This window comes from Nesoenas mayeri (genome assembly GCF_963082525.1).
Source record: "Nesoenas mayeri genome assembly, chromosome: 12".
Classification (NCBI taxonomy): domain Eukaryota; kingdom Metazoa; phylum Chordata; class Aves; order Columbiformes; family Columbidae; genus Nesoenas; species Nesoenas mayeri.
In genome coordinates, this window is record NC_137547.1 from 212,958 (window position 1) to 235,578 (window position 22,621).

The 22,621-nt window shown below is 47.0% G+C and overlaps 1 long non-coding RNA gene across 1 annotated transcript; it reads left to right on the plus strand.

Moving 5' to 3' along the window:
• The first annotated feature begins 15,626 nt into the window (after positions 1 to 15,626).
• LOC308044799 lies at positions 15,627 to 22,339 on the plus strand. Its single transcript, XR_013922657.1, has 5 exons — positions 15,627 to 16,060; positions 17,552 to 17,835; positions 19,424 to 19,756; positions 20,084 to 20,367; positions 21,905 to 22,339. It is a non-coding gene; the product is annotated as an uncharacterized lncRNA (long non-coding RNA).
• The last annotated feature ends 282 nt before the right edge of the window (positions 22,340 to 22,621 follow it).

Consider the following 22,621-nt stretch of genomic DNA (forward strand, 5'->3'; position numbering starts at 1 on the left):
AGGGGATTCATCCCTTGATCACCTATTCAATTAAATTAGTACCTCCTTCAGTCTTCTGGAGTGGCTTGTAATGCCTGACACTCTGATCTTTCAGGGGCACCACAAACCTGATAGGCCATCTATAAGGACTCATTAACAGCTGGCAAAGCAGAGCTTCACTCCAGGAGAACTTTGAGAAACTCTGGGATTGGGCAATAAAAACCTCATGAAATTGTACAAGGAGAAGTTGCCGGTTCTTTACTGGGGGCAGAATAACCCCACACATGAGGGCAGGCTGGGACCTGAACAGCTCAGGAGTGACTCTGAGCAGAAGGGGCTGGGCATGACGAGGGATGCCATACGAGCCAGTGGTGCATGCTCACCATGAGCAAGGCCAAGGGCATGTGGGGCTGCGTTAGGAGGAGTGTGGCCAAAAAACAACAGAATTATCGTTCCCTTTGAATCAGTGCTCTGGTGGCCACATCTGGGCTAGTGTGTGTTGGTGTGGGACTCCCTGTTCTGGAGGAATGGAGAGGAACTAGAGAAGCTCCAGAGATCTGCCAGGATGTGGTTTGGGGCCTTTGAGAGAGGCTGAGAAACCTGGGTTTCTTGAGCCTGGTGAAGTGCAGGCTCAGGGCACTGTAGCAGTAGCCTGTAACTGCTTCAAGGGTGGTTTCAGAGATAATGGAGCTTTTCTTTGTAGTAGGAAGAGAAGGAAACCTCCACAAAGTGCAACTTGGAAGGTTCAGATTGGAGGCTCAGAAAAAGACATCTCAGTCCAAGGGCAGCGCTGTGGTACAAGAGGTCAAGCAGAGGGAGTCTGGATCAGCCCATGGCTTTGGGCTCCAAGGAAAGAGCAGTGACGGTGGAGAGACATCATTGAAAGTAGGAAATGCTGGGATGAGAGCTAGGTAGGAAAGCAAGATGGATGTCAACAGCCTGAAGGCACAAAGGTGCCTGAAGGGGACAGTATCAGCAAACATGAAGTAGACATGGCCAAGGGCTCTGGTGATGCTGAAAGGCCAGACAGGACCAAGGTCTTTGTCCCCCTGGCTATGACAGTTGTATCTGTCTCTGAGACCTACCAGGATAAACTCTGTTTTGAGGCCCTGGACTTTGATTCTCGTTGCCCCTTTTTGGGGAAGCCAGGAGGGGTTGCACAGTTTCCTACACTTGGCCTTGCTCAACCTCACACCCCACTGCTCCAGGTAGAGCCTGAGCCACGCATGAGGGATCTGCCTTCCCAGGGCCTGGGGTCAGGGTTTGGCCTTTAGCTGGTAAAACAAACCAAGGATTTTCTCCATAGCAGACCAACCTGTACAGTGCCTTTTCCTACCTGCAATCACAACCTTCAATTATCTTCTCTAACGAGTCCATGGAGAGTCTTTGTCAATAATGACCCTCAGTGGGGTCAATCACTGTTTCAAGGTACTTTGAGCTGCGCTTCTGACTTCCACCTCTTGAGCAATTTGTTCAGTCTCTTCTCAGTATCTGTAGTTCCTGGACTAAGGGCCAAATACACCATGGGGCTCATTAAAATACAGAAAGTATTAATGAACTCTTTCCCTTCCTGTAATTTTCTTCAAGTCTTCAAGACTAATTTGAGCTGTTTCATAATGTAGCAAAGAAGGAAGATTTCAAAATGCACCTAGCAGAAATTATTCTGTATTTTGAAGGGCATATTATGTTCCTTTTCAGTTCAGTGAAGAGGTGATAGTAGCGTTCTCTCATTGATAACAATCCGGAATGTCTCCTCAGTAGGTCTGGACAGGTAGGAAAAGCAGTCCCTTGAGGTCCAACATGGTATGGACAATGCTCCTCCTCACCTGCCCAACCTTACCCTTTCTCTCATTGCCCCCCGGGACTTGTTCTCACTTTTCTTTACATCAGATTTGTCCACATTTCTCTGCAGCTGGATGTTACAGCTCCTTTGTACCATTTCCCAAATGCTCTTCCTAGAAAGCTGGCTGCACAGAGACACCGAATAATTTTTCCTAATTACAAACAAAGAAAGGTGAAGCACAATTAAGCTTCAAAAATAATAAAACACACTCCTCCACCATAAGTTAAGTACAAGCTGCCTTTAATGAGGTTGTCTTTCAACAACGGATAATATTATGAGAAATGTTTTAGGTAAGCAGATAAAAGAATAAAGATACAAACATAATTAAAGAGTTGACTAAGGAGACAATTAAACTACTGCAAAACAGGCAAACATTTAACTACCTGAAGTTCAAAACAGCAGCTGGCAAGTTGAGAGCAATCTGAATGAATAAAGAATAAGAGAAAGAGAAAACTGGAGAATAATGAAAAGGGTCTTTGTCTAGAGAGTCTGCACCTGAAAATGGGACTTTAGAAACAGTCATTATATCAGGACAGGTGAAAATAGGTGAAAGATCACAGAAATTAAATACACCATATAACAGGCAGAACAGTGACAAGGATGTTGCCAGAGATCAACACATCTTTGGAATATCCCTTTTGAAAGGTCACAGGATTGGTAGAGGTCTCTTGTGAGTGAGAAAAACCCAATGTTGCAGCCAAAAGTGCCTGCCAGGGAACCACAAGCTGTACAAGAACACTTTGGTGAGGAGTGACCTGTCCAATGAGTCCTCTTGGGTGACATTTCTGGGCACCTACTAGAGAAAAATGTGTCCGAAAGCCATCAGAACTTAGCAAGGGTAATTATGTCTCACAACTTGATTGGCTTCATGATGAAGTAACTGCATTTCTGCGAGAGGGGAGAACAGTGGCTGTCATTTACCTCAGCTTCAGCAAGGCTCTTGGCATGGTGTCCCTCAATGTTCTTGTACCCGAGGTAGGCCATTACAGTCGGATGGGTTGACAAACAGATGAGTGAAACCAGTTGGATATCAGGCTGACAGAGCAGTGGTGAAGGGATCTCATGCCCAACCTCGAGACCACTGGGACTTACTGGGGCCTTGTGGGGCAGCACAGGGGACTCTGCTGAGACCTGGGCAGTTTAATACTTTAATAATCTGTGACCTTGAGGAGACAACTCTCAGCACATTTGTTGATGATGCTAAGTTGGGAAACTTCATAGGCAGGAGGGCTGTCCTGTCAGGAACATCACGACAGAGAAGGACAAAGGGCAGGTCCTGCACCTGGCATAGACTAACCCCTGAAGATGTTGATAACTGGGAGAGAGGTCAGTGGAGGGCTGCTAAGATGCTCAGAGACTGGGACACTTGCTGGGAGGAGAAACTGAGGGAAAGGGCCTTTGTTCAGCCTGGAGAAGAGAAGGCTTTGGGCACCTTGTAACAGCCTCTCTGTCCCTGCGGGGAGGTTTTTCCAGAAGGTGGAGCCAGTCTTGTCAGGGCCATGCTTGGCAGGAGGATAATAGACAACAGTCAGATGTTGAAATGAGGAAGGTTCAGGATGCAGATAAGGAAAATATTCTTCTCTGTGAAGGCATCAAAGCATTGGAGCAGCTTCCCCAGCTTTGTTGTGCTGTCTCTGTCCTTGGATGTTTTCCAGGCCCCACATGGTAAAGCCTTGAGCAACGTGGTCTCACTCCACAGCTGAACGTGCTGTGAGGAGGAGGTCAGACCTGAGACCTCCTGAACTCCCATGCAGGAGAGTGGAAACCCGAATGATGCTGTGGTGCCTTCCCCTCTGAGTCTTCCCCTGATGACAGGAGAGAATGTCCTCAGGTTCCCCATGACCATGGAAGTCAGTCAGTATAGTCAGACCAGCTGGAGCTTGCGTGTCCTCTTGCCATGCTCAGCAATAAAAGCCATGAGAAGGGTTGAGGTGTGCAGGGGGGATTCATAATCAAGGCATTTGATGTGTTCTGACGTATTTACTGTGTTGTGGTAGGTATTCTATCTTGTGGAGAGGATAATGGAACATATCTCCCTCTTCCCTTAGAATCACAGAACGGTTTGGGTTGGAAGAGACCTTAAAGATCATCTAGTTCAAACCCCCTTACCAGGATCTTCCTCAAGAAAAGGTTGTTCGAATCTCATTACATAGATTTGACTGAAACTGAGTTAATTTTCTTAATGCAGTTAGAATCTTTTTTGCAGGTAGGATTAGAAACGATGCATTGCAGGATGCAGACAGAAATACACGCAGAGGCAGAGATATTGTTCAGGAAGCAGCGCAGAGCCTGGCCAAGCAGAGACCTGACCTAGGCCTAGGCTGCCTTCTTTATTCACCATTCGCAATTTATAGGATTTACAGGTACGGGCCTGGACTAAGATGTTTACAAAAAGGTGCTTTTCCACTAATTGTTATTAAGAACACACTAAACTCATGTGATGTTTGTCTCACTTGTTTTTCCACTCATTCACAGACCAGGCCCAAGGACGTTCACACATCCCATGCACTTGGGACGGTTATCCAGCCTGAGATACCATTCTCACCAGTCTGGGCTATAACTTTTTACAATTACGAGAAATGTACTTCAAAGTAATCTGTCCAAGGCCCTTTATATATTCTTAGGTTAGTATTATGTCTTTGTTCGTCCGGATGGTCATGTTAATATTGATCTTCCTTTATCATCCAGGTGGCTGGATAAATGAGGAGCTGGGAGTCACTCCTCCTCTTGGGGCACCAGGGACCCCAAGATTGGGGAACTCTGGGAGCTGGGAGGACAGCTGGGGCAATGGGCAATGTGGACAGCTGGGGACTGGGATCCTCAGTCACTGGTGGCACTGACAATGGGGAGCACTGGTAAATCCTGGGCTCTGGGAGAGGAGGGCAGGGCTTGGGGGAAGCGCTGGGGTGGTGTCAGTGCCCAGCTCCAGCCCACCCCATTTCCCTTGCACCGCCAGCCCCCAACTGGTCCAGTCTCCAGCCACAGCTGAGAACAGAGCAGACGGAACATCCCATTAAGGTTAGGTTAGTGATAGGGTTAGTGTTAGTTTAGGGTTATAGTTTAGTATTGGGGTTAGAGTTTAGGGTTACTGTTAGAGTTAGAATCAGGGTTAGGGCTCAGTTTTATATTTATGGTTAGAGTTAGTGGTAGGGGTTAGGGGTAAGGTTAGGGTATGTGTTGGAATAGTGTTCGGGGTTAGAGTGTAGTTTGGATTTACATTACAGGTTTGGTTAGTGTTCAGGTTAGAGTTAGGGTTAGTGGTTAGTTTTAGATTTACAGTTAGGGTTAGGTTTAGGGGCCAGGGAGTTGTGTCAGTGGAAGTGGTTAAGGTTTGGGGTTAGTTTTAGGATTTAGGGTTTGAATTAGGGTTAAGTTTCAGATTAGATTTAGTGTTAGGGTTAGATTAGAGTTAGGGGATGGTGTTTACAGTTAGACTTATGGTTAGGGCTTTGGATGAGGTTTACAGTTAGGATTACATTAGTGTTAGGATATAGTGAGTGTTAGGGCTAAGCATTAGGTTTCAGAGTTAGGGAATAGTGTTAGTGTAAGCAGTTAGGGTTAGGTTTTAATATTAGGGTTGAAGGATATGACTAGGGTTAGGGTTAGAGTTAGGATTATGGGTAAGTATTAGAGTTAGATTAGGTGTAGAAGAGGGTTAGAATGTAGGGTTGGAGTTAGCATTAGGGGTTAGTTTTATGTTTTGGGTTAGAGTTAGGATTACGTTTTAGCTTTAGATTTAGGTTAGACTTAGGGATGGGGTTAGCATTAGGGTTAGGGTTAGTGTTAGGCAGTAGTGTTAGTGGAATGGTCAGAGTGAGGTTTTAGATTTATATTGGAGATGGAGGTTGGGGTTGGCATTAATGGTTGCAATTCTGGTTAGTGGTTAGGGGGTAGTGTTAGTGTAAGTTGTTAGGATTAGTGTTAAGGGGTTAGGTTTAGGGGTTAGGGGTTGGGATAGCTTTAGGGTTAGGATAATGGGTTAGGGTTTGAATTAGGGTTAGTTTAGGGTTAGAGGCAGTCATAAGAGTTGCAGATTAGGATTTCGGGTTAGGGCTTGCTTTAGGTTAGTGTTTGTTTTAAGGCTGGTGTTAGTATGATGGGTTAGGGTTAGTTTCAGGGTTAGGCTAGGGTTATGGGTTAGGGTTAGAGGTCAGGGTGATATTTCATGTAAGAGTTAGGGGAAGGCTAGGGTTAGTGTTAGTTTTAGGGTTAGGGAGGGTTTCGTTTAGGTTAGATTTTGGGCAAGAGGTAGGGTTAGGGTGGTTGGGTTAATGTTATGGTTAGTTTTAGGTAAATGATAGGTTGAGGGTAAGTTGTAAGTGCAGGGGTTAGGATTAGGGTTAGGGTAAGGGATAGGTAGGTGTTAGGGTTAGGTCTTAGGGAGTGGTGTCAGTGGAAGTGGTTAGGGTTGGGGTTTCGCTCAGGGTCCCAGGGGGATTTGTGAGGTACCAAGGCCTGGATGAAGAGCTCCCTTCTTGGTCGCACACATCCCAAAAGACAGGGACACGTCTGTGACTGATCTGCCTGGCGCTGTCCCACCAGCAGTGGCAGATGCATCCTGGAGAGGAGTGGAGCTGCCAGGCACTGTCAGAGGATCTCCCTGAGGTGCCACTCGCTGCCCACCCAGACTCACACATTGTCCCTGGCTGGGACAGATACACCAGCTATGAGCTCTGGACACAGAACACAACAGTCCAACAGCAAAGACCATCTCTCCTGTCCTGACAGACTCTTATGACCCTTGGAGCCCAAAGCCATGGACCACATGAACTCATTGGACATTTTAGAGGCGTGGCCTATAGACTGAGGAATGAGATCTGTGTGTACATCCAGAGATAGGAAAAGCGCTGTTGATTAACTGGAATGTATTGGAGAGTGTGGGACCCGGGCACAACACAGATGGTACAGAATAAGCGGGGAGCACTGTCCTGGTTTCAGCTGGGAGAGAGTTAATTTTCTTCCTAGTAGCTGGTAGAGTGCAGTGTGTTGGATTTAATCTGAGAAGAATGTTGATAGCACAGGAATGTTTTGGTGGTTGCTAAGCCATGTTTATCCCAAACCAAGGACTTTTCAGCAAGGAGGCTGGAGATGCACAAGAAGCTGGGAGGGGCACAGGCAGGACAGCTGGCCCAAGTGGCCAAAGGGATATTCCACACCATATGATGTCATGCTTGGTATGTAAACCAGAGAAAAGTTATCTGGGGGAGCGCTGTTTGGGATCTGGCTGGGTGTCACTCAATGTGTTGTGAGCAATAGCATTGTGCGTGACGTGGTTTATATCTTCTCTTATTATTATTACCATTTTTGCAATTACTACTATTACTACTGCCATCATTATTATTATAATTACTATTACTATAATTATTTTATTTATTATCATTATTATATTATATTTATTGTAGCTGTTGTAGCTATTTTAGCTATTGTTGCTATTGTAACTATTGTTGCTATTGCTATTGTAACTATTGTAGCTATTGTAGCTATTGGTGCTATTGGTGCTGTTTTAGCTTTTGTAGCTATTGTTGCTATTGTAGGTATTGTTGCTAATGTTACTGTTGTTGCTATTGTAGCTATTGTTGCTGTTGTGCTATTGTTGCTATTGTTGCTACTGTTGCTGTTGTTGCTATTGTAGCTATTGTTGCTGCTGTTGCTATTGTTGCTATTGTAGCTATTGTTGCTGTTGTTGCTATTGTAGCTATTGTAGTTATTGTTGCTGTTGTTGCTATTGTAGCTATTGTTGCTGTTGTTGCTATTGTTGCTATTGTAGATGTTGCTGCTGTTGTTGATGTTGTTGCTATTGTACCTATTGTAGCTATTGCTCCTATTGTTCCTATTGTAGCTATTGTAGCTATTGTTGCTGTTGTTGCTATTGTTGCTGTTGTTGCTATTGTTGCTATTGTTGCTATTGTAGCTGTTGTTGCTGTTGTTGCTATTGTAGCTACTGTAGCTATTGTAGCTATTTTTGCTGTTGTTGCTATTGTTGCAATTTCAGCTGTTGTTGCTATTGAAGCTATTGTAGCTATTGTACCTATTGTTGCTATTGTAGCTATTGTTGCTGTTGTTACTATTGTTGCTATGGTAGCTATTGTTGCTGTGGTAGTTATTGTTGCGATTGTTGCTGTTGTTGCTGTTGTTACTACTGTAGCTATTGTTGCTGTTGTTACTATTTTGGGTATTGTAGCTATTGTAGCTATTTTTGCTGTTGTTGCTATTGTTGCTATTGTAGCTATTGTAGGTATTGTTGCTGTTGTTGCTATTGTAGATATTGTAGCTATTGTAGGTATTGTTGCTATTGTTGCTGTTGTTGCTATTGTTGCTGTTGTTGCTATTGTTGCTATTGTAGCTATTGTAGCTATTGCAGGTATTGTTGCTGTTGTTGCTATTGTTGCTGTTGCTATTGTTGCTATTGTAGTTCTTGTTGCTGTTGTTGCTATTGTAGATATTGTAGCTATTGTAGGTATTGTTGCTATTGTTGCTATTGTTGCTATTGTTGCTGTTGTTGCTATTGTAGGTATTGTTGCTGTTGTTGCTATTGTTGCTATTGTAGCTATTGTTGCTATTGTTGCTGTTGTTGCTATTGTTGCTGTTGCTATTGTTGCTATTGTAGCTCTTGTTGCTGTTGTTGCTATTGTAGATATTGTAGCTATTGTAGGTATTGTTGCCATTGTTGCTGTTGTTGCTATTGTAGCTATTGTTGCAATTTTACCTGTTGTTGCTATTGGAGCTATTGTTGCTATTGTTGCAATTTTAGCTGTTGTTGCTCTTGAAGCTATTGCAGCTATTGTTGCGATTGTAGCTATTGTAGCTGTTGTTGCTATTGTTGCTATCGTAGCAATTGTTGCTGTGGTAGTTATTGTTGCTATTGTTGCTATTGTTCGCATTGTAGCTGTTGTTGCTGTTATAGCTATTGTTACTCTTGTTGCTGTTGTTGCTATTGTTGCTCTTGTTGCTGTTGTTGCTGTTATTGCTATTGTTGCTGTTGTAGCTATTGTTGCTGTTGTTGCTATTGTAGCTATTGTACTGTTGTTGCTATTGTTGCTATCATAGCGATTGTTGCTGTGGTAGCTGTTGTTGCTATTGTTGCTGTTGTTCCTATTGTTGCTATTGTAGCTATTGTTGCTGTTGTAGCTATTGTTGCTATTGTTCCATTGTAGCTGTTTTTGCTGTTGTTGCTGTTATAGCTATTGTAGATATTGTAGCTATTGTAGCTATTGTAGCTATTTTTGCTGTTGTAGCTATTGTAGGTATTGTGGCTATTGCTGCTGTTGCTGCTATTGTTGCTGTTCTTGCTGTTGTTGCTGTTTTTGCTGTTGTTGCTGTTGTAGCTATTCTAGCTATTGTTGATATTGTAGCTATTGTTGCTATTGTAGCTATTGTAGGTATTGTTGCTGTTGTTGCTATTGTAGCTGTTGTTGCTGTTGTAGCTATTTTTGCTGTTGTTGCTATTGTTGCTGTTGTTGCTGTTGTTACTATTGTTGGTATTGTTGCGATTGTAGCTGTTGTTGCTGTTGTTGCTGTTATAGCTATTGTAGCTATTGTTGATATTGTAGCTATTGTTCCTGTTGTAGCTACTGTAGCTAATGTTGCTATTTTTGCTGTTGTTTCTATTGTAGCTGTTGTTGCTGTTGTTGCTATTGTAGCTGTTGTAGCTATTGTAGCTATGGTAGCTATTTTTGCTGTTGTTGCTATTGTTGCTATTGTAGCTATTGTTGCTGTTGTTGCTATTGTTGCTGTTGTTGCTATTGTAGCTGTTGTTGCTGTTGTTGCTATTGTAGCTATTGTAGGTATTGTAGGTATTGTTGCTGTTGTTGCTATTGTAGCTATTGTTGCTGTTGTTGCTATTGTTGCTGTTGCTATTGTTGCTATTGAAGCTGTTGTTGCTGTTGTTGCTATTGTAGATATTGTAGATATTGTAGCTATTGCAGGTATTGTTGCTGTTGTTGCTATTGTTGCTGTTGTTGCTATTGTAGCTATTGTTGCTGTTGTTGCTATTGTTGCAATTTTAGCTTTTGTGGCTATTGTAGGTATTGTAGGTATTGTTGCTATTGTAGCTATTGTAGCTGTTGTTGCTATTGTTGCCATCGTAGAAATTGTTGCTGTGGTAGCTATTGTTGCTATTGTTCCTATTGTAGCTGTTGTTGCTGTTGTTGCTGTTATAGCTATTGTAGCTATTGTAGCTATTGTTGCTGTTGTAGCTATTGTAGCTATTGTTGCTGTTGTTGCTATTGTTGCTATTGTTGCTGTTGTTCTATTGTAGCTGTTGTAGCTATTCTAGCTAATGTTGCTATTGTAGCTATTGTAGCTATTGTTGCTATTGTAGCTGTTGTTGCTATGGTAGCTATTGTAGCTACTGTAGGTATTGTTGCTGTTGTTGCTATTGTTGCTATTGTAGCTATTGTTGCTGTAGTTGCTATTGTTGCTGTTGTTGCTATTGTAGCTATTGTAGCTATTTTTGCTGTTGTTGCTATTGTTGCAATTTTAGCTGTTATTGCTATTGAAGCTACTGTAGCTATTCTAGCTATTGTTGCTATTGTAGTTATTGTTGCTGTTGTAGCTATTGTTGCTATTGTTGCTGTTGTTGCTATTGTTGTTGTTGTTGCTGTTGTTCTATTGTAGCTGTTGTAGCTATTCTAGCTAATGTTGCTATTGTAGCTATTGTTGCTATTGCTGCTACTGTTGCTACTGTTGCTATTGTAGCTGTTGTTGCTGTTGTTGCTGTTGTTGCTATTGTAGCTATTGTAGATATTGTTCCTGTTGTTGCTATTGTAGCTATTGTTGCTGTTGTTGCTATTGTTGCTGTTGTTGCTGTTGTTGCTATTGTAGCTATTGTAGCTATTTTTGCTGTCGTTGCTATTGTTGCAATTTTAGCTGTTGTTGCTATTGAAGCTACTGTAGCTATTCTAGCTATTGTTGCTATTGTAGCTATTGTAGCTGTTGTTGCTATTGTTGCTATCGTTAGCGATTGTTGCTGTGGTAGCTATTGTTGCTATTGTTGCTATTGTAGCTATTGTTGCTGTTGTAGCTATTGTAGCTGTTGTTGCTGTTTTTGCTGTTGTTGCTATTGTAGCTGTTGTAGCTATTCTAGCTATTGTTGCTTTTGTAGCTATTGTTGCTACTGTAGCTATTTTTGCTGTTGTTGCTATTGTAGCTATTGTAGCTATTTTTGCTGTTGTTGCTATTGTTGCAATTTTAGCTGTTGTTTCTATGGAAGCTATTGTAGCTATTCTAGCTATTGTTGCTATTGTAGCTATTGTAGCTGTTGTTGCTATTGTTGCTATTGTAGCTATTGTTGCTGTTGTTGCTATTGTTGCTGGTGTTGCTATTGTAGCTATTGTTGCTGTTATAGCTCTTGTTGCTATTGTTGCTATTTTTGCTGTTGCTATTGTTGCTGTTGTTGCTATTGTAGCTGTTGTAGCTATTCTAGCTATTGTTGCTATTGTTGCTACTGTTGCTGTTGTTGCTATTGTAGCTATTGTATCTATTGTAGCTATTGTTGCTATTGTAGCTATTGTTGCTGTTGTAGCTATTTTTGCTGTTGTAGCTATTGTTGCTGTTGTTGCTGTTGTTCCTGTTGTTGCCGTTGTTGCTATTGTAGCTGTTGTAGCTATTCTAGCTATTGTTGCTATTGTTGCTACTGTTGCTGTTGTTGCTATTGTAGCTATTGTAGCTATTGTACCTATTGTAGCTATTGTTGCTATTGTAGCTATTGTTGCTGTTGTAGCTATTGTTGGTATTGTTGCTATTGTTGCTGTTGTTGCTGTTGTAGCTATTGTTGCTGTTGTAGCTATTGTTGCTATTGTAGCTATTGTTGCTGTTGTTCCTGTTGTTGCTGTTGTTGCTATTGTAGCTCTTGTAGCTATTCTAGCTATTGTTGCTATTGTTGCTGTTGTAGCTATTGTTGGTATTGTTGCTATTGTTGCTGTTGTTTCTGTTGTTGCTATTGTTGCTATTGTAGCTATTGTTGCTATTGTAGCTATTGTTGCTGTTGTTGCTATTGTAGCTGTTGTTGCTGTTGTTGGTATTTTAGCTATTGTAGCTATTGTAGCTATTTTTGCTATTGTAGATTCCTCCCACTCTTCAGGGAGGAATGCAGGAGGAAGAGAAACCTCTTTCTGCAGACACTCGTTGGGGTCAGGCTGCTCTGTTGCTGGAGCAGGACTCTTGTTCTGGTCTGAGGAGAGGGGCTGGCACTGATGGACACAGGTCATCTGTGGTGGGGATCTGCTGGATTTGAATCTGCTTTTCCTCTCTGTCCACACCTCCTCAGGAGACACTCTGCAACAATATCCATTGGAGAATTCTTCTATCACATCTTCAAAGTGCTCATTCAGAATGTCCTCTTTATCTGCTCTCCTGAAACCTCTCTAATTAACTCTACAAGCTTTGTAGAGCTTGAAGAAAATTATGCAGGAGACATGGCTTGTGAGAGCTTGGGGCATTTTAGTGAGCTCATGCTGCATTTGATGCTGAGTCCATGAGCCTCAGGTACTGAGAACAAACAAAGCTCTCAAGGAGGGAAACTCAGAAACAAAACTTCAAAGCTCCTTGAAGCATTAATGGGCCCCACTGAGGCCTGTTACTGACAAAGGCTCCCCAGGGATTTGCTGGACGCTCTGATGACAGGTGGGCCAAGGCCCTGTGCAGGTGGCTCTGATGCTGAGAAACTCCTTGGTTTGCTTTCTGAAGCAGAAAGGAGACCCATGAGCTCCAGGCAATGGGAAGGGGGATCCTGTCCCTCACACACGGCTCAGGGCTCTCCAAGGAAAGGACAACACTGAAACAACAACTTCCAGCTTCCCCATGGGGCTGCAAGGAGGCAACGAGGCCCCAGTGCCATGAGGACAACATGTTTTCTCATTGGCCTCAGTGGCAGAGACAACTGCCAAGGCCAAGGGGACAAAGACCTGGGTTCTATTGGTGCCTCCCAGCCTTGCCAGCGCCCTTTGCCATCTCCACCACCGGCTGCTCCACACAGTCCTACACCTTCCCCTCTTTCCCTGCAGGCTATAGACGCCCATCTCGCTTCCCCACCTGCTCTCACCCCGGCATTTCTGCACCTTCACTGCTGTGTCTGCACCCTCACTGGCTGTTCTTTGGAACACAACCATGGGCTGACCCAGACTACCTCTGGGCGACCTCTTGCACCACAGCACTGCCCTTGCAGTGACATTCCTTCCTCCTGATACAGTCTCTATCTTCCAAGTTGCTCTTCTTGCCTTTTTTTCTCCCTCTCCCGCATTTTCCCACTACCACGGAAAGCTCGACTATCTCAGAAACTGCCCTTCAAGCAGGGAGCCCAACCTGTCAGGCTTCTTGTGGTCTTTCACCTCACCACACAGAAGTAACCTCACTGTGATCTTGTAAAACCCATGAGTGTCTTTCAGCTTCTCTGGCAGACATGACCATATACCAGCTGCTGTCCTGTCACCTACTCAGGCAGAATGGACATGACAACCCATCTCCAAGTCCTCTTCGTGGACAGGGCCTGTGCTAGTGCAGAGGTTCTTTCCCAGCCATGTCCCTGCTGCTGGTCTGTCACCTCCAGAGTCAGAACTGACCCCATGGTCCCCTTCACAGCCACAGGCTTTTTCCTGGATTATGAGTTTCTGAGACACAAATTACCTCATAACACCATGCCCATCATTCGCCCAGTAAGGAAGGGGTCTTAGGGTTAGAGTTAGAGGCTTGTCTTAAATTTTAGGATTAGATTTAGGATCGGGTATTTAGGTTTACATTTAGGCTTAAGTTTTAGGATTTGGTTTAGGGTAATGGTTGGATTAGGGTTAGTGTTAGGGGTTCCGGAGTTCTCCTAGGGGTAGAGTTAAGTTTTGGGGTTAGATGCTTCACGTGCTTCACCATATGTAGAGGCGTTCCTGGGGTCATTATGAATATGTAACACCTTACTGTATTTAAGCACACCTCTTATTGTTTAAAGGTGTGCATGTTGGGCGGAGCGAATCCCCTGCACACCCAGCGCTGTTTTGCTTATGCTCTAATGAACACGTGTTTAAGGAATGCAATTAAGGAATTGGATTAAACGTTGTTTATCCATAGAAAAAGCCTAAGTTATTTATTTCATTATTAATGCCAGAAAGAGGTGGAAAGATAGAGATGACAGGTTGTGCTGCACAGAATTACATCATTTTTGCCAAATAAGGAACTGAAATAAATAACTTATGCTTTTTCTATGGATAAACAACGTTTAATCCAATTCCTTAATTGCATTCCTTAAACACGTGTTCATTAGAGCATAAGCAAAACAGCGCTGGGTGCGCGGGGGATTCGCTCTGCCCAACACGCACACCTTTAAACAATAAGAGGTGTGCTTAAATACAGTAAGGTGTTACATATTCATAATGACCCCAGGAACGTCTGTACATATTCATAACCTTTCCCGCTTCTTATTAAAATGAGTCTCAGATAACCATTTACATATTCCCCTCCTTGACCCTCCCCTGTTGCGCCTGCGCAGTGTCACTTGGTGAATTTGAGGAGGGGTCTTTGGGGGTCTTTGGATGAAGCTCCTTCAGCTTCGTCACAGTGGACTTTTTACCTTTGGCTCGTTAGGAGGAACTGGCTGGAACCCGAGCTGCCAAACCGATCGAAACCACACTGGCCCCCTTTTGCTGTAACTCTTGGCTGTCTTGTCTCCTCAAGGTTGCAGCTGGTGCTGTAGAACTTCTGATCTCGGCATTTAATGAAGTCCTGCTTTTTTTAGCACAATTGGTTCCATACAGCTCTAAACTAGATATTAATAATGTGGTTTAAAATGTTAGCTTGTTAGTAGGCCCTTATTATATAGTTGCTTAACCCTTAAAGTGTTAGTTCTCTCTATCAATATAACTTCCTAAACAAGCTTCATAACTTTTTACATAGAACTTAACCACCTTTCCCAAGTTCAGAGTCCGTGCCTCACTTGGTTATACCTGTAAACATTAAACATCTCAGCAGGAATCACAACTGCATTTTTCACAATAACGACCGGATAAAGCGATCAGCACAGACACTGAGAAATGCAGGCGGCCCACGGTCTGTCAGTTCGTTACAGCTGCTGCTGTTCTGAGATTCCAGGGAGCGGAAACTTCTCTTCAGCGACTGCAAAACGGAGCCTGTTCTCAGCAGCCGAGACTTTTCCGCTGTGACAGGACAGGACGCTCCGGTTCGGAACCCACAGGCCCTCAGCGCTGCTGCCCCAGCGGGTGCGGTGCCGAACGGCCGCGGACACCGTGTCCGCCCGCGGGACGTGCGGCCGCTCCGTGCTGCGGGTTCCGCGGCTGCGGGGCGGGCAGCGAGGAGTTTGTTTGAGAGCCGAGGCTGATCTGCAGCTCAGAGCGTTTCCACTGCACTGAGCCGCCATGCCGGCACGGCTGCCAGGGACTTTTGTATTTTAATAATGGTTCAGAGCAACCAGATTCCGTATAAAGATGTGGCGGGTCAGGCGAATAACCGGACAGCTCTGGCGGGGTCCTGCCGGCAGCGCGGCTCGCCTCGCCCGTTCCGGTGACGCCATTTCCGGCTGCAGCGCTGGGCGGAGCGGAGGCTCCTGAGCGGGTCCGGGGGGGCGAGCGGCGGGTCCAGGGGGGGAGCGGCGGGTCCGGGGGGGGGGAGCGGCGGGTCCAGGGGGGGGGAGCGGCGGGTCCAGGGGGGGGGAGCGGCAGGTCCGCGGGGGCGAGCGGCGGGTGGGGGGGAGGGCGAGCGGCGGGTCTGGGGGGGGGAGCGGCGGGTGGGGGGGGGGGGCGAGCGGCGGGTCTGGGGGGGGGGAGCGGCGGGCGGGTGGGGGGGGGGGCGAGCGGCGGGTCGGGATGGGGGCGGGAGAAGCGCCCGCGGTCGGGGCGCGCGCACAAAGGTCCGTGTGCGAACGGGCCCCTGGAAACCCCGGTCCCGGGAGCCGCCGGAGCTGAGCCCACAACTGCCGGCCTGTTGGTGCTCCGTGCAGGGGGCAGCGCAGAGGCCACCGTGGGAAACCCGGGTGTCCCCAGCACGTTCCTGTTGGAGCAGCACGTGGCCTGTGCAGCTTCGTGTGGGACAAGGGAGGCGACTGTGTCCGTGTTGACTCAGGGCGGTGCAGCTGCGCTTGGATTTAGAGCAGTGACCCTGGCTGGCTGAGCCTTGGGGGTTGTTTATTTCTGAGAACGGCGGGTCTGTTCAGCAGGTCTTTAATTGCTGTGCACTCTTACCCTGACAAGAAGGATTCGTTTTCAGTGTTATTCATTCAGCGTAGCTCTCTCCATTGTACGGGTAAGTTTTCTCGCTCTCAAAGGTTCCCTCTCCATTTGGTGGTTGAATTTCTCAGCGTCTCTGCTGCCGTTTGTTTTCCTTCTCCTGCAAAGTGGGGTGGAAAAGAGAAGGCAAAAGGCCCCGCTGCTTCCAGGAAGGGACTTGGTTGCTTGTATAATGCGTGTCTAGTTCATCTCGAGGAAGACAGAGATGAATGGTGTTAGAAATCAATAAGCTGCGTCGTGTTGGAGGGACAAAGTGTGTTGCATTTGAAGCCCTCGGTCAGGACGGGAGGAGCTGCCTTCTTGGGTCAGTGATGGGTGTTGGCATGTATTATCTGAGCTGGAGCTGATGTCTGTCACCACTTGAGCTCTAGAATTACTCTGAGACCCAGGAGTCTCCCGTTCCTTGTGGAGCTTTTCCAGGCTGTGGAATCCCCTTTCTGTCACAGGTTGTAACGCAGCCCGTGGAGAAGGGGGCACTGTTTGAGGCTCCTCAGTGTGTGCGTTAGGGAGGCGTCGTTCTTGGGCTCACACTGGGCGTTACGAGGAGACGCTTTCACGTGAGCTGAAGGCAGCTCTGGGTACCCAAAGCTGTTAACCGGTGTTAACAATCGCTGCTGCCGAGATTTGGAGGTGACGGCACCAGCCGGTCGTGACGAGCGTGGATGCTGCTGAACCGCAGACACCGTCTCGTCCAGGCTGCACAGCCAGAGCGTTTGAAGGGCGGTGTCCCAGCTTCCTTTGATTGCAATGAGCACTCGTGTTGGGATTTGCTTTTTAAGGAGCGTGCTCTGCTTGAATGTTTTGCGTTGGGGTTTGTTCTGTTATTTCTGCAATGCCATGAAAGCTGAAGTGCGGGAGGTTGAGAGCTGTTGGAGCAGAGAGGAGCACGTCTCGTATTGCTGGATTTTTGTGGGTTTCTGAAGGAGAACATGGACTCCAGCATCAGTTGGACCCCAAGAGCACATGTTGTACAGATACGCAGGCACGTCGCAAGAAGAGCCAGAGGCCACGAATGCATTGCAAGGAGCAAGTTTTATTGTAGTTCCCTCTCTTCTGGGGGATCTCCGAAGCCGCCCCTGAGCTCCCAGGCAGAGGTGGCAGCAGCGGGGACGCAGGCGCTGGTCGGTCCAGCCCTGCTGGAAGGTCACTGGGCCTGCTGAGCTCGCCTGTATTTCAAGGCTTCAGGCAGGCGCAGCCTCCCGCTCTTTCTCACAACAAAGCAGGAATCTCAGACACAGTGATAAGGTGCCCAGAGTTTCTGACAGGCCTGTGTTATCTAACACAGAGGGTCTGCTCATCAAGCACACAGGGTCAGTAGAACAGTTAGCGTCATGTATGTGCTTTTTCCACAGACATGTGCAAGTCACTTGAACATATTTATATTTAACTAATCACGTCACCAAATCTTCTGCTATATCCCCATACAGTGTTTTGTTCCAGATTTTCCCTTGTGATTTGAATGTGTTCTTCTTGTTCCTGAAAAACTAATGTATTTCCTTTCCTGCAGCCCCACCTTCCAGGAGAAACAGCTACAGCGCTCTCCCTGTGCGCTGCAGCCGTCCCGGCCCTTGTGCTGAGACCGAGCTCATCACTTGCGCAAGTACAGACTGTCCTGGTTAGCGCTGCCGAAGCCTCTGCGGTAACGAGCGTGGTTGGGAGATGCAGCGCATGAGCTGCTGTTGTGCTTGCAGGGAAAACTGGCTGCTCTCGGTGTGGGGAAAGCAGGAGGATTCGTTCTGTTCCCGCCTGAGCTGTGGTGGATGAGGAGGTTCTGAATGCCGCGCAGGACGGGTGAGTGTGTCTGTAGATGGAGATGTTTTAAATGAGCCAGTGTCACACGCTGCCTGTAAAAGTGTCTGTGCGATCCCTGTGTCAGCCGAGGCTCTGGGCACAGCCGGGCTCTTGGTGCTGAGGCTGCTTGGGCGAATGCACCCTGGCCCAGGGCTGTGGTTCGACTTGGAGCTTTACTGTTGTGGGAAGACTTTAGCAAGCAGCGTAGCTTATTACTACCCAGAGTTTTCCAGCAGTGAGCACGGCCTTCTGCTGAGTGAAATTTCCATTTCTGGAGAGTTTTCAGCCGAGTGTCCCAAGTGACCCCCGGTCCCGGGAGCCGCCGGAGCTGAGCCCACAACTGCCGGCCTGTTGGTGCTCCGTGCAGGGGGCAGCGCAGAGGCCGCCGTGGGAAACCCGGGTGTCCCCAGCACGTTCCTGTTGGAGCAGCACGTGGCCTGTGCAGCTTTGTGTGGGACAAGGGTGTGGGACAAGGGAGGCGACTGTGTCCGTGTTGACTCAGGGCGGTGCAGCTGCGCTTGGATTTAGAGCAGTGACCCTGGCTGGCTGAGCCTTGGGGGTTGTTTATTTCTGAGAACGGCGGGTCTGTTCAGCAGGTCTTTAATTGCTGTGCACTCTTACCCTGACAAGAAGGATTCGTTTTCAGTGTTATTCATTCAGCGTAGCTCTCTCCATTGTACGGATAAGTTTTCCCGCTCTCGAAGGTTCCCTCTCCATTTGGTGGTTGAATTTCTCAGCGTCTCTGCTGCCGTTTGTTTTCCTTCTCCTGCAAAGTGGGGTGGAAAAGAGAAGGTAAAAGGCCCCGCTGCTTCCAGGAAGGGACTTGGTTGCTTGTATAATGCGTGTCTAGTTCATTTCGAGGAAGACAGAGATGAATGGTGTTAGAAATCAATAAGCTGCGTCGTGTTGGAGGGACAAAGTGTGTTGCATTTGAAGCCCTCGGTCAGGACGGGAGGAGCTGCCTTCTTGGGTCAGTGATGGGTGTTGGCATGTATTATCTGAGCTGGAGCTGATGTCTGTCACCACTTGAGCTCTAGAATTACTCTGAGACCCAGGAGTCTCCCGTTCCTTGTGGAGCTTTTCCAGGCTGTGGAATCCCCTTTCTGTCACAGGTTGTAACGCAGCCCGTGGAGAAGGGGGCACTGTTTGAGGCTCCTCAGTGTGTGCGTTAGGGAGGCGTCGTTCTTGGGCTCACACTGGGCGTTATGAGGAGACGCTTTCACGTGAGCTGAAGGCAGCTCTGGGTACCCAAAGCTGTTAACCGGTGTTAACAAACGCTGCTGCCGAGATTTGGGGGTGACGGCACCAGCCGGTCGTGACGAGCGTGGATGCTGCTGAACCGCAGACACCGTCTCGTCCAGGCTGCACAGCCAGAGCGTTTGAAGGGCGGTGTCCCAGCTTCCTTTGATTGCAATGAGCACTCGTGTTGGGATTTGCTTTTTAAGGAGCGTGCTCTGCTTGAATGTTTTGCGTTGGGGTTTGTTCTGTTATTTCTGCAATGCCATGAAAGCTGAAGTGCGGGAGGTTGAGAGCTGTTGGAGCAGAGAGGAGCACGTCTCGTATTGCTGGATTTTCTGGATTTCTGCAGGAGAAAATCGACGCCAGTATCAGTTGGACCCCAGAAGGACATTGTTTGAAAATGTGTGGCAAGGTTCCAGTGACGTGTTGGCCTGGACGTGAATGACTGGAAGTGCCTGTTGGGAGAGCTCCGTTGGTGTGGACCCGTGGAGCCTTTATGATTGAGCTTCCAAGTGTCAGAATGCGAAAGGAAACTTGAGCTCGAGCCGGTCTTGCTCTCGAACCAGAATGGTTTTGACTCCTGCCCCGATTTCTGAGAGAGCCGTGACCGTTCCAGGCAGCCGAGGTTGTGGCCCAGGGTGTGTGAGTCACCCGCTCTGCAGTTGTCCAGCGGGCCCTGCAGGTAATTTCTGAGGTTACAAAGCTCTTGGCAGGCCACAGCGCTTGAGTTCATTTGCTTCTATCTGGGGATATATGGACCAGCTGAAAAGGTGGTGTTTGTGCTTACCCGCAGCACACAGACAGACCCCTGGAGTGTTCACGTGCCCTTGTCGATGAGTGAGGAAATTGTCTACGAGACGGAAAAGGGAAGGGTCCGGGGACAGGTTTTAGGTGTTTTTTCCAGCTCCCTGCAAAACTTGGGGTTTTAGTGTTTTGTTCCAGATTTTCCCTTGTGATTTGAATGTGTTCTTCTTGTTCCTGAAAAACTAATGTATTTCCTTTCCTGCAGCCCCGCCTTCCAGGAGAAACAGCTGCAACGCTCTCCCTGTGTGCTGCAGCCGTCCCGGCCCTTGTGCTGAGACCGAGCTCATCACTTGCGCAAGTACAGACTGTCCTGGTTAGCGCTGCCGAAGCCTCTGCGGTAACGAGCGTGGTTGGGAGATGCAGCGCACGAGCTGCTGTTGTGCTTGCGGGGAAAACTGGCTGCTCTCGGTGTGGGGAAAGCAGGAGGATTCGTTCTGTTCCCGCCTGAGCTGTGGTGGATGAGGAGGTTCTGAATGCCGCGCAGGACGGGTGAGTGTGTCTGTAGATGGAGATGTTTTAAATGAGCCAGTGTCACACGCTGCCTGTAAAAGTGTCTGTGCGATCCCTTTCTACAGGCAGGCGCAAGTCACTGGAGTGTATTTACATTTAACTCATCACCTCGCCAGATCTTTCGCTATATCCCCATACGTTTCACCCCCTCGCTCAGGTGACTTGCTTCTGCTGGGGCCAGCGAAGCCAGAGTTGTTCATTTGTGCTTGTGAGGTGTAGCACAGAGCAATTTACAGGGGCACACAATAAACACATACAGAAAAAGGAAAAAACATATTTCTGCAATAATCAGGTGTCCCATTCATCTTGTCAAGGAATTACACGAGTTATTCAGCCAGGCATTATCAGTAGATGGTTTCACTTGCTGCATTAGTTCCAAAGATGTGAGATGTTGTCAGCTTCCAGTAATACATACGCTGCTGCTCCAGCTTGTCAGCTGGTATCACTCTGGGTTTAACAACCTGCAGTGAGGTAATTGCCCACACAGACTGGAAAGTCGTGGTCTGCGCTTTTTCAGATTGGACTTCAGTTGGATGTTGAGTCTGTGACACCAATAACATTGTTCCAGAGCTGTCTCCTCTAGATAAAACACAGGTGTTCACTGAAGATACCTGAAATACAAGAACTCGAGAATCTGATATTAGCAAAGGATGTAACATGAGAGGAGGTCAGGGTACAAAAGCATACAGCATTCTCTGGACTCGTATGAATTTTTGCATCTAGATCAACAGGCTGCAGTCCCTCTTCACAATCCATTGGTGTGAATAGTTTCATTTCCCCTGTAGTTGGTGCTGACACTGTATCCACAGAAGTGTATACATATTGCCACCCCCTAGATGGGGGATGGGGCCAATATAATCAACCTGATAGGTATTCAAATCCCACTGACCCCGTTTTACCTTTCCCCATGCTCTTAAATGCAGCTGTATACAAGCAGCACAATGATGTGAGCATGTTCTACAAGTATATAACAGCAAAGGGGTTTGATTGTGACCGTTGTCCCATGCATGTGCAGCATAAGCTGATCCACGTCCACAAGCTATATGCACATTTAGAGCTTGAGCATGCAGCTCAGCAGAGCTTTCTTTATCTGCTTTCTTACTGGTTTGGGACTCAAAAGAATCAACTTTACTGTGTTCTGCTATTAACCCTTCACAAGGGGACTCCTCCTCCGCAGAAGATGTAGGGATGAAAATTCTCTAATGCGCTAAAAATCCTAAAACCACATGTAATTGTTTTATTGGAGCTGGTGCAGAAAACTGCTGCACGGTGTGCTGTACTTTATCTGGTGTTTCTCTAAGCTGCCTATGCCGAACTATTTCTAAAGGTAGTACAGTAGCACAAGGGCCCTGCGTTTTCGTCAGAGTAATTGCCCAGCCTCGGTCCTGCAAATGCACCTTCAAAAATTCAGCCGGTCTACATTATCTTGCAGCTCATAGCACCGCTCCGCTTGAACAGTAATTACTTCTTGTGTGATCGCCTTTGCATCCTGTAAAATCTCAACCTCCTTTTCCAGTTCTCTTCTTTTACTCTGCAATGCAACAACATCACGATCAAGAGCTCTGAGACCGGTAACAAATAACCATCCCAACCTCCCCTGGATTGCCTGAATTTTCTGGATTTCTGCAGGAGAAAATCGACCCCAGCATCAGCTGGACCCCAGAAGGACATTGTTTGAAAATGCGTGGCCAGGTTCCAGTGACGTGTTGGCTTGGGCGTGAATGACTGGAAGTGCTGTTGGGAGAGCAAAGCTGCCCGGTGTTAAAAAACGCTGCTGCCGGGATGTGGGGGTAAAAGTGCCAGAAATGTGATTTCACAGGGAAAACAGAGAAATTTGTCAATGCCTGGTTGTAATATGGCACATTGTAATTAAGCGCAGTGGTAATTTTGCATCGATTTTACACAGGATTACTGGCTGTAACAGACTGGTTGCATCAAATAAATGTTGACGTGCTGCACTGGTGGCCTTGGGAACAGCCGATGGCTTCTGGAGGTGGTGACATCTCCTGTGAGCCCAGGGGTGCTGAGCCCATCGTACAGGGAACAACCTCCCCTCCCTGAGCAGGGCAGAGGACCCAGGGGTCCGGGCTGCCCGTCCACGCTCCTCTCCTGCCCCAACACCAAAATATGTTCCTTGGGGGATGGTTCTCACCAGAGCCCCACGAAGAATCTGTTTCCCGTGGTGCCTTCAAAACACAGGGTACCCCAAGGGCTGGCACCGTCTGCCCTTCAC